The following is a 12,959-nucleotide window of genomic DNA, read 5'->3' on the forward strand; positions in this document are numbered from 1 at the left end:
GGTGCATTCCGGAACTCTGAACATTCCAGAATTCCGAACATTCTGGAATTCCGAACATTCCGGAACCTTGGTGCATTCCGGAACCTTGGTGCATTCCAGAATTCTGAACATTCCGGAACCTTGGTACATTCCGGAATTCCGAACATTCCGGAACCTTGGTGCATTCCGGAACTCTGAAGATTCCAGAATTCCGAACATTCTGGAATTCCGAACATTCCGGAACCTTGGTGCATTCCGGAACTCTGAACATTCCGGAATTCCGAACATTCCGGAACCTTGGTGCATTCCGGAACTCTGAACATTCCGGAATTCCGAACATTCCGGAACCTTGGTGCATTCCGGAACTCTGAACATTCCGGAATTCCGAACATTCCGGAACCTTGGTGGATTCCGGAACTCTGAACATTCCGGAACTTTGACCATTCCGGAATTCCGAACATTCCGGAACCTTGGTGCATTCCGGAATTCCGAACATTCCGGAACCTTGGTGCATTCCGGAATTCCGAATATTCCGGAACCTTGGTGCATTCCGGAACTCTGAACATTCCGGAATTCCGAACATTCCGGAACCTTGGTGCATTCCGGAACTCTGAACATTCCGGAATTCCGAACATTCCGGAATCTTGGTGGATTCCGGAACTCTGAACATTCCGGAATTCCGAACATTCCGGAACCTTGGTGCATTCCGGAACTCTGAACATTCCAGAATTCCGAACATTCTGGAATTCCGAACATTCCGGAACCTTGGTGCATTCCGGAACCTTGGTGCATTCCAGAATTCTGAACATTCCGGAACCTTGGTACATTCCGGAATTCCGAACATTCCGGAACCTTGGTGCATTCCGGAACTCTGAAGATTCCAGAATTCCGAACATTCTGGAATTCCGAACATTCCGGAACCTTGGTGCATTCCGGAACTCTGAACATTCCGGAATTCCGAACATTCCGGAACCTTGGTGCATTCCGGAACTCTGAACATTCCGGAATTCCGAACATTCCGGAACCTTGGTGCATTCCGGAACTCTGAACATTCCGGAATTCCGAACATTCCGGAACCTTGGTGCATTCCGGAACTCTGAACATTCCGGAACTCTGAATATTCCGGAATTCCGAACATTCCGGAACCTTGGTGCATTCCGGAACTCTGAACATTCCGGAACCTTGGTGCATTCCGGAATTCTGAACATTCCGGAACTTTGGTGCATTCCGGAACTCTGAACATTCCGGAACCTTGGTGCATTCCGGATCTCTGAACATTCCGGAATTCCGAACATTCCGGAACCTTGGTGCATTCCGGAACTCTGAACATTCCGGAACCATGGTGCATTCCGGAATTCCGAACATTCCGGAACCTTGGTGCATTCCGGAACTCTGAACATTCCGGAATTCCGAACATTCCGGAACCTTGGTGCATTCCGGAATTCCGAACATTCCGGAACCTTGGTGCATTCCGGAACTCTGAACATTCCGGAATTCCGAACATTCCGGAACCTTGGTGCATTCCGGAATTCCGAACATTCCGGAACCTTGGTGCATTCCGGAACTCTGAACATTCCGGAATTCCGAACATTCCGGAACCTTGGTGCATTCCGGAACTCCGAACAATCCGGAACCTTGCTGCATTCCGGAACTCTGAACATTCCGGAACTCTGAACATTCCGGAACCTTGGTGCATTCCGGAACTCTGAACATTCCGGAATTCCGAACATTCCGGAACCTTGGTGCATTCCGGAATTCCAAACATTCCGGAACCTTGGTGCATTCCGGAACTCTGAACATTCCGGAATTCCGAACATTCCGGAACCTTGGTGCATTCCGGAGTTCCGAACATTCCGGAACCTTGGTGCATTCCGGAACTCTGAACATTCCGGAACCGTGCTGCATTCCGGAACTCTGAACATTCCGGAACTCTGAACATTCCGGAATTCCGAACATTCCGGAACCTTGGTGCATTCCGGAACTCTGAACATTCCGGAACCTTGGTGCATTCCGGAATTCTGAACATTCCGGAACCTTGGTGCATTCCGGAACTCTGAACATTCCGGAACCATGGTGCATTCCGGAACTCTGAACATTCCGGAACCATGGTGCATTCCGGAATTCCGAACATTCCGGAACCTTGGTGCATTCCGGAACTCTGAACGTTCCGGAACCTTGGTACATTCCGGAATTCCGAATATTCCGGAACCTTGGTGCATTCCGGAACCTTGGTGCATTCCGGAACTCTGAACATTCCGGAACCTTGGTAGATTCCGGAACTCTGAACATTCCGGAACCTTGGTGCATTCCGGAATTCCGAACATTCCGGAACCTTGGTGCATTCCGGAACTCTGAACGTTCCGGAACCTTGGTACATTCCGGAATTCCGAATATTCCGGAACCTTGGTGCATTCCGGAACCTTGGTGCATTCCAGAATTCTGAACATTCCGGAACCTTGGTACATTCCGGAATTCCGAACATTCCGGAACCTTGGTGCATTCCGGAACTCTGAACATTCCAGAATTCCGAACATTCTGGAATTCCGAACATTCCGGAACCTTGGTGCATTCCGGAACCTTGGTGCATTCCGGAATTCTGAACATTCCGGAACCTTGGTACATTCCGGAATTCCGAACATTCCGGAACCTTGGTGCATTCCGGAACTCTGAAGATTCCAGAATTCCGAACATTCTGGAATTCCGAACATTCCGGAACCTTGGTGCATTCCGGAACTCTGAACATTCCGGAATTCCGAACATTCCGGAACCTTGGTGCATTCCGGAACTCTGAACATTCCGGAATTCCGAACATTCCGGAACCTTGGTGCATTCCGGAACTCTGAACATTCCGGAATTCCGAACATTCCGGAACCTTGGTGGATTCCGGAACTCTGAACATTCCGGAACCTTGGTGCATTCCGGAACTCTGAACATTCCGGAACCTTGGTGGATTCCGGAACTCTGAACATTCCGGAACTCTGAACATTCCGGAACCTTGGTGCATTCCGGAACTCTGAACATTCCGGAATTCCGAACATTCCAGAACCTTGGTGCATTCCGGAACTCTGAACGTTCCGGAACCTTGGTACATTCCGGAATTCCGAATATTCCGGAACCTTGGTGCATTCCGGAACCTTGGTGCATTCCAGAATTCTGAACATTCCGGAACCTTGGTACATTCCGGAATTCCGAACATTCCGGAACCTTGGTGCATTCCGGAACTCTGAACATTCCGGAATTCCGAACATTCTGGAATTCCGAACATTCCGGAACCTTGGTGCATTCCGGAACCTTGGTGCATTCCAGAATTCTGAACATTCCGGAACCTTGGTACATTCCGGAATTCCGAACATTCCGGAACCTTGGTGCATTCCGGAACTCTGAAGATTCCGGAATTCCGAACATTCTGGAATTCCGAACATTCCGGAACCTTGGTGCATTCCGGAACTCTGAACATTCCGGAACCTTGCTGCATTCCGGAACTCTGAACATTCCGGAATTCCGAACATTCCGGAACCTTGGTGCATTCCGGAACTCTGAACATTCCGGAACCATGGTGCATTCCGGAATTCCGAACATTCCGGAACCTTGGTGCATTCCGGAACTCTGAACGTTCCGGAACCTTGGTACATTCCGGAATTCCGAATATTCCGGAACCTTGGTGCATTCCGGAACCTTGGTGCATTCCGGAACTCTGAACATTCCGGAACCTTGGTAGATTCCGGAACTCTGAACATTCCGGAACCTTGGTGCATTCCGGAATTCCGAACATTCCGGAACCTTGGTGCATTCCGGAACTCTGAACGTTCCGGAACCTTGGTACATTCCGGAATTCCGAATATTCCGGAACCTTGGTGCATTCCGGAACCTTGGTGCATTCCAGAATTCTGAACATTCCGGAACCTTGGTACATTCCGGAATTCCGAACATTCCGGAACCTTGGTGCATTCCGGAACTCTGAACATTCCAGAATTCCGAACATTCTGGAATTCCGAACATTCCGGAACCTTGGTGCATTCCGGAACCTTGGTGCATTCCGGAATTCTGAACATTCCGGAACCTTGGTACATTCCGGAATTCCGAACATTCCGGAACCTTGGTGCATTCCGGAACTCTGAAGATTCCAGAATTCCGAACATTCTGGAATTCCGAACATTCCGGAACCTTGGTGCATTCCGGAACTCTGAACATTCCGGAATTCCGAACATTCCGGAACCTTGGTGCATTCCGGAACTCTGAACATTCCGGAATTCCGAACATTCCGGAACCTTGGTGGATTCCGGAACTCTGAACATTCCGGAACCTTGGTGCATTCCGGAACTCTGAACATTCCGGAACCTTGGTGGATTCCGGAACTCTGAACATTCCGGAACTCTGAACATTCCGGAACCTTGGTGCATTCCGGAACTCTGAACATTCCGGAATTCCGAACATTCCAGAACCTTGGTGCATTCCGGAACTCTGAACGTTCCGGAACCTTGGTACATTCCGGAATTCCGAATATTCCGGAACCTTGGTGCATTCCGGAACCTTGGTGCATTCCAGAATTCTGAACATTCCGGAACCTTGGTACATTCCGGAATTCCGAACATTCCGGAACCTTGGTGCATTCCGGAACTCTGAACATTCCGGAATTCCGAACATTCTGGAATTCCGAACATTCCGGAACCTTGGTGCATTCCGGAACCTTGGTGCATTCCAGAATTCTGAACATTCCGGAACCTTGGTACATTCCGGAATTCCGAACATTCCGGAACCTTGGTGCATTCCGGAACTCTGAAGATTCCGGAATTCCGAACATTCTGGAATTCCGAACATTCCGGAACCTTGGTGCATTCCGGAACTCTGAACATTCCGGAACCTTGCTGCATTCCGGAACTCTGAACATTCCGGAATTCCGAACATTCCGGAACCTTGGTGCATTCCGGAACTCTGAACATTCCGGAATTCCGAACATTCCGGAACCTTGGTGGATTCCGGAACTCTGAACATTCCGGAACCTTGGTGGATTCCGGAACTCTGAACATTCCGGAACTCTGAACATTCCGGAACCTTGGAGGATTCCGGAATTCCGAACCTTCCGGAACCTTGGAGCATTCCGGAATTCCGAACATTCCGGAACCTTGGTGCATTCCGGAACTCTGAACATTCCAGAACCTTGGTGCATTCCTGAACTCTTAACATTCCGGAACTCTGAACATTCCGGAACCTTGGTACATCCCGGAACACTGAACATTCCGGAATTCCGAACATTCCGGAACCTTGGTGCATTCCGGAACTCTGAACATTCCGGAACCTTGGTGGATTCCGGAATTCCGAACATTCTGGAACCTTGGTGCATTCCGGAATTCCGAACATTCCGGAACCTTGGTGCATTCCGGAACTCTGAACATTCCGGAATTCCGAACATTCCGGAACCTTGGTGGATTCCGGAACTCTGAACATTCCGGAACTCTGAACATTCCGGAACCTTGGTGCATTCCGGAACTCTGAACATTCCAGAACCTTGGTGCATTCCTGAACTCTTAACATTCCGGAACTCCGAACATTCCGGAATTCCGAACCTTTGTGCATTCCGGAACTCTGAACATTCCGGAACCTTGGTACATCCCGGAACCTTGGTGCATTCCGGAACTCTGAACATTCCGGAACCTTGGTGCATTCCGGAACTCTGAACATTCCGGAACCTTGGTGGATTCCGGAATTCCGAACATTCCGGAACCTTGGTGCATTCCGGAATTCCGAACATTCCGGAACCTTGGTGCATTCCGGAACTCTGAACATTCCGGAATTCCGAACATTCCGGAACCTTGGTGGATTCCGGAACTCTGAACATTCCGGAACCTTGGTGGATTCCGGAACTCTGAACATTCCGGCATTCCGAACATTCCGGAACCTTGGTACATTCCGGAATTCCGAACATTCCGGAACCTTGGTGCATTCCGGAACTCTGAACATTCCGGAATTCTGAACATTCCGGAACCTTTGTGCATTCCGGAACTCTGAACATTCCGGAACCTTGGTGCATTCCGGAATTCCGAACATTCCGGAACCTTGGTTGATTCCGGAACTCTGAACATTCCGGAACTCTGAACATTCCGGAATTCCGAACATTCCGGAACCTTGGTGCATTCCGGAACTCTGAACATTCCGGAACCTTGGTGCATTCCGGAACTCTGAACATTCCGCAACCTTGGTGCATTCCGGAACTCTGAACATTCCGGAATTCCGAACATTCCAGGACCTTAGTGCATTTGGTGCCCTTGTAAGGTAACGACTGTTTCCCGCACCTGCCCGTGTAAGAAAACGCCTGCTTCCCGCGCCTGCCCTTGTCAGATAACGCTCTTTTGCTGCGCCTGCCCGTGTACGATAACGCCTGTTTCCCGTCCCTGCCCGTGTAAGATAACGCCTGTTTGCCACGCCTGCCCGTGTAAGATAACGCTTGTTTCCGTGTAAGAAAACGCCTTTTTCCCTCGCCTGCCCATGTAAGATAACGCCTGTTTCTGTGTAAGATAATGCCTGTTTCCCGTGCCTGCCCTTATAAGATCACGCCTGTTTCCCGCGCCTGCACGTGTAAGTTAACGCCTGTTTGCCGCGCCAGACCGTATAAGATAACAACTGCTTCCCGCGCCTGCCCGTGTAAGATAACGCCTGTTTCCGTGTCAGATAACGCCTGTTTACCGCCCCTGCCTGTGTCAGATAACGCATGGTTGCCGCGCCGGCCTGTGCAAGATAACGCCTGTTTCCCGCGCCTGGCCATGTAAGATAATGCCTGTTTCCGTGTAAGATAGCGCCTGTTGTAGCCACAGGGCAGCTGTGGCTACAACCAGTGATCTCACATTACTTCATCCAGCTATACTAATCATCAACAACAGGTGTGTTCGGGGAACCGGAATAGCGAGCTCAGAGTTAGCGCGATGATTTGGTCTTGGATGTTTCATTTGATCTTGGATGTAGTAAGCGACGTACGAAGCACAGGGCCCTGTTTGCCGCGCCTGCCCGTGTAAGATAGCGCCTGTTTCCCACGCCTGCCCGTGTAAGATAACGCCTGTTTCCCGCGCCTGCCCGTGTAATATAACGCCTTTTTCCCGCACCTACCCGTGTAAGATAACGCCTGTTTCCTGCGCCTGCACGTGTAAGATAACGCCTGTTTCCGTGTAAGATAACGCCTGTTTCTTGCGCCTGCCCGTGTAAGATTACCACTGTTTCCCGGACCTGCCTGTGTAAGATGACGCCTGTTTCCCGCCCCTGCCCGTGTCAAATAACGCATGTTTGCCGCACCTGCCCGTGCAAGATAACGGTAAGATCAGAGTTTGAATGAAAAACGGAAGTAGAATGTACAGAACAGAGTTTGAATAAAAACAATAGAATTTGAATCAAAACATTGCATTCCGGAACTCTGAACATTCCGGAACCTTGGTGGATTCCGGAACTCTGAACATTCCGGAACTCTGAACATTCCGGAACCTTTGTGCATTCCGGAACTCTGAACATTCCGGAATTCCGAACATTCCAGAACCTTGGTGCATTCCGGAACTCTGAACATTCCGTAACCTTGGTGGATTCCGGAATTCCGAACATTCCGGAACCTTGGTGCATTCCGGAATTCCGAACATTCCGGAACCTTGGTGCATTCCGGAACTCTGAACATTCCGGAATTCCGAACATTCCGGAACCTTGGTGCATTCCGGAATTCCGAACATTCCGGAACCTTGGTGCATTCCGGAACTCTGAACATTCCGGAATTCCGAACATTCCGGAACCTTGGTGCATTCCGGAACTCTGAACAATCCGGAACCTTGCTGCATTCCGGAACTCTGAACATTCCGGAACTCTGAACATTCCGGAACCTTGGTGCATTCCGGAACTCTGAACATTCCGGAATTCCGAACATTCCGGAACCTTGGTGCATTCCGGAATTCCAAACATTCCGGAACCTTGGTGCATTCCGGAACTCTGAACATTCCGGAATTCCGAACATTCCGGAACCTTGGTGCATTCCGGAGTTCCGAACATTCCGGAACCTTGGTGCATTCCGGAACTCTGAACATTCCGGAACCTTGCTGCATTCCGGAACTCTGAACATTCCGGAACCTTGGTGCATTCCGGAACTCTGAACATTCCGGAACCTTGGTGCATTCCGGAATTCCGAATATTCCGGAACCTTGGTGCATTCCGGAACCTTGGTGCATTCCAGAATTCTGAACATTCCGGAACCTTGGTACATTCCGGAACTCTGAACATTCCGGAACCTTGGTGCATTCCGGAACTCTGAACATTCCGGAATTCTGAACATTCCGGAACCTTGGTGCATTCCGGAACTCTGAACATTCCGGAACCTTGGTGCATTCCGGGATTCTGAACATTCCGGAACCTTGGTGCATTCCGGAACTCTGAACATTCCGGAACCATGGTGCATTCTGGAATTCTGAACATTCCGGAACCTTGGTACATTCCGGAATTCCGAACATTCCGGAACCTTGGTGCATTCCGGAACTCTGAAGATTCCGGAATTCCGAACATTCTGGAATTCCGAACATTCCGGAACCTTGGTGCATTCCGGAACTCTGAACATTCCGGAACCTTGCTGCATTCCGGAACTCTGAACATTCCGGAATTCCGAACATTCCGGAACCTTGGTGCATTCCGGAACTCTGAACATTCCGGAATTCCGAACATTCCGGAACCTTGGTGGATTCCGGAACTCTGAACATTCCGGAACCTTGGTGGATTCCGGAACTCTGAACATTCCGGAACTCTGAACATTCCGGAACCTTGGAGGATTCCGGAATTCCGAACATTCCGGAACCTTGGAGCATTCCGGAATTCCGAACATTCCGGAACCTTGGTGCATTCCGGAACTCTGAACATTCCAGAACCTTGGTGCATTCCTGAACTCTTAACATTCCGGAACTCCGAGCATTCCGGAATTCCGAACCTTGGTGCTTTCCGGAACTCTGAACATTCCGGAACCTTGGTGGATTCCGGAACACTGAACATTCCGGAATTCCGAACATTCCGGAACCTTGGAGGATTCCGGAATTCCGAACATTCCGGAACCTTGGAGCATTCCGGAATTCCGAACATTCCGGAACCTTGGTGCATTCCGGAACTCTGAACATTCCAGAACCTTGGTGCATTCCTGAACTCTTAACATTCCGGAACTCCGAGCATTCCGGAATTCCGAACCTTGGTGCTTTCCGGAACTCTGAACATTCCGGAACCTTGGTACATCCCGGAACACTGAACATTCCGGAATTCCGAACATTCCGGAACCTTGGTGCATTCCGGAACTCTGAACATTCCGGAACCTTGGTGGATTCCGGAATTCCGAACATTCTGGAACCTTGGTGCATTCCGGAATTCCGAACATTCCGGAACCTTGGTGCATTCCGGAACTCTGAACATTCCGGAATTCCGAACATTCCGGAACCTTGGTGGATTCCGGAACTCTGAACATTCCGGAACTCTGAACATTCCGGAACCTTGGTGCATTCCGGAACTCTGAACATTCCAGAACCTTGGTGCATTCCTGAACTCTTAACATTCCGGAACTCCGAACATTCCGGAATTCCGAACCTTTGTGCATTCCGGAACTCTGAACATTCCGGAACCTTGGTGGATTCCGGAATTCCGAACATTCCGGAACCTTGGTGCATTCCGGAATTCCGAACATTCCGGAACCTTGGTGCATTCCGGAACTCTGAACATTCCGGAATTCCGAACATTCCGGAACCTTGGTGGATTCCGGAACTCTGAACATTCCGGAACCTTGGTGGATTCCGGAACTCTGAACATTCCGGAACTCTGAACATTCCGGCATTCCGAACATTCCGGAACCTTGGTACATTCCGGAATTCCGAACATTCCGGAACCTTGGTGCATTCCGGAACTCTGAACATTCCGGAATTCCGAACATTCCGGAACCTTTGTGCATTCCGGAACTCTGAACATTCCGGAACCTTGGTGCATTCCGGAATTCCGAACATTCCGGAACCTTGGTTGATTCCGGAACTCTGAACATTCCGGAACTCTGAACATTCCGGAATTCCGAACATTCCGGAACCTTGGTGCATTCCGGAACTCTGAACATTCCGGAACCTTGGTGCATTCCGGAACTCTGAACATTCCGCAACCTTGGTGCATTCCGGAACTCTGAACATTCCGGAACTCTGAACATTCCGGAATTCCGAACATTCCAGGACCTTAGTGCATTTGGTGCCCTTGTAAAGTAACGACTGTTTCCCGCACCTGCCCGTGTAAGAAAACGCCTGCTTCCCGCGCCTGCCCTTGTCAGATAACGCTCTTTTGCTGCGCCTGCCCGTGTACGATAACGCCTGTTTCCCGTCCCTGCCCGTGTAAGATAACGCCTGTTTGCCACGCCTGCCCGTGTAAGATAACGCTTGTTTCCGTGTAAGAAAACGCCTTTTTCCCTCGCCTGCCCATGTAAGATAACGCCTGTTTCTGTGTAAGATAATGCCTGTTTCCCGTGCCTGCCCTTATAAGATCACGCCTGTTTCCCGCGCCTGCACGTGTAAGTTAACGCCTGTTTGCCGCGCCAGACCGTATAAGATAACAACTGCTTCCTGCGCCTGCCCGTGTAAGATAACGCCTGTTTCCGTGTCAGATAACGCCTGTTTACCGCCCCTGCCTGTGTCAGATAACGCATGGTTGCCGCGCCGGCCTGTGCAAGATAACGCCTGTTTCCCGCGCCTGGCCATGTAAGATAATGCCTGTTTCCGTGTAAGATAGCGCCTGTTGTAGCCACAGGGCAGCTGTGGCTACAACCAGTGATCTCACATTACTTCATCCAGCTATACTAATCATCAACAACAGGTGTGTTCGGGGAACCGGAATAGCGAGCTCAGAGTTAGCGCGATGATTTGGTCTTGGATGTTTCATTTGATCTTGGATGTAGTAAGCGACGTACGAAGCACAGGGCCCTGTTTGCCGCGCCTGCCCGTGTAAGATAGCGCCTGTTTCCCACGCCTGCCCGTGTAAGATAACGCCTGTTTCCCGCGCCTGCCCGTGTAATATAACGCCTTTTTCCCGCACCTACCCGTGTAAGATAACGCCTGTTTCCTGCGCCTGCACGTGTAAGATAACGCCTGTTTCCGTGTAAGATAACGCCTGTTTCTTGCGCCTGCCCGTGTAAGATTACCACTGTTTCCCGGACCTGCCTGTGTAAGATGACGCCTGTTTCCCGCCCCTGCCCGTGTCAAATAACGCATGTTTGCCGCACCTGCCCGTGCAAGATAACGGTAAGATCAGAGTTTGAATGAAAAACGGAAGTAGAATGTACAGAACAGAGTTTGAATAAAAACAATAGAATTTGAATCAAAACAACAGAATTGAAATGTACAGAACAGAGTTTGAATGAAAAGAAACGGAATTAGAATGTACAGAACAGAGTTTGAATGAAAAAAAAAACGAAATTAGAATGAACAGAACAGAGTTTGAATGAAGAAAAAACGGAATTAAAGTGAAAACAACGGAATTTGAATGAAAACAACAGAATTTGATTGAAAACAATGGAATATTAAAACAAACAACAGAATTAGAATGAAAACAACGGAATTAGAATGTACAGAACAGAGTTAGAATGAAAACAACGGAATTAGAATGTACAGAACAGAGTTTGAATGAAAACAACGGAATTAGAATGTAGAGAACAGAATTTGAATGAAAAAAACAGAATTAGAATGTAGAGAACAGAGTTTGAAGGAAAACAACGGAATTAGAATGTACAGGACAGAATTTGAATGAAAACAACAGAATTAGAATGTACAGAACAGAGTTTGAATGAAAACAACGGAATTAGAATGTACAGAACAGAGTTTGAATGAAAACAACGGATTTGAATGTAGAGAACAGAATTTGAATCAAAACAATGGAATTTGAATCTGTCACGGTTTGCGGGGCAAGCCGTGTGGAGTTGTAGAAAAGGACCCAAAAGGCGGCAGCTCTGGTGCAGGTGAATATTTATTTACAACGGTGGGCACAAAACAGCACTGGTGAAAAAACAAGAAACCGGAAACCTAAACTGGGTAAGCTAATAACACAGACCAGAAACGAGGATGCAGGGAGGTCCGGGGAAATACATACGTTGAGACGCAGGGAGACCGAGGGCAAACAACACAGACGAACCAGCAATTACTATGACAGAAGACACAACTTAAATACACTCAGAGAACACAGGGAGATTACATACAGGTGGGAACACAGCTGGGAGTGATCACGTGACGAGAGTAGGGAGACAAACTGAAACACTCACATAAGACGCAGACCTTCACAATAAAACAGGAAAAACATACACGCAATGACATAACACACCAACTTAACACAGACTGGGGGACACAGAACATAGGAACATAAACCATGAAACAGAAGAGTATGAACACCCAAGGTAACCAAAACCACAGAATACTAATAAACTAAACAAACACGGAGTCGCAGACTCCGGATCATGACAGAATCAAAACAACAGAATTGAAATGTACAGATCAGAATTTGAATGAAAACAACGGAATTAGAATGTACAGAACTGAATTTGAATCAAAACAATGGAATTTGAATGAAAACAACACAATTAGAATGAAAAATATAGACTATTAAAACAAACAACAGAATTAGAATGAAAACAACGGAATTTGAATGAAAACAACAGAATTAGAGTGTAGAGAACAGAATTTGAATGAAAACAACGGAATTAGAATGTACAGAACAGAATTTGAATGAAAACAACAGAATTAGAATGTACAGAACAGAGTTTGAATGATATCAAAGAAATTAGAATGTACAGAACAGAGTTTGAATAAAAAAAAAGCAACGGAATTAGAATGAAAAAAACGGAATTTGAATAAAAACAAGGGAATTAGAATTTACAGAACAGACTTTAAATGAAAACAAGGGAATTAGAATGTACAGAACAGAGTTTGAATGAAAACAATGGAATTAGAATGAACAGAACTGAATTTGAA

The sequence above is a fragment of the Copadichromis virginalis genome, linkage group LG19, assembly GCF_057382275.1.
Source record: "Copadichromis virginalis isolate Kocher_CV1m ecotype Utaka linkage group LG19, C_Virginalis_male_GT1.1, whole genome shotgun sequence".
In the NCBI taxonomy this organism is placed as follows: domain Eukaryota; kingdom Metazoa; phylum Chordata; class Actinopteri; order Cichliformes; family Cichlidae; genus Copadichromis; species Copadichromis virginalis.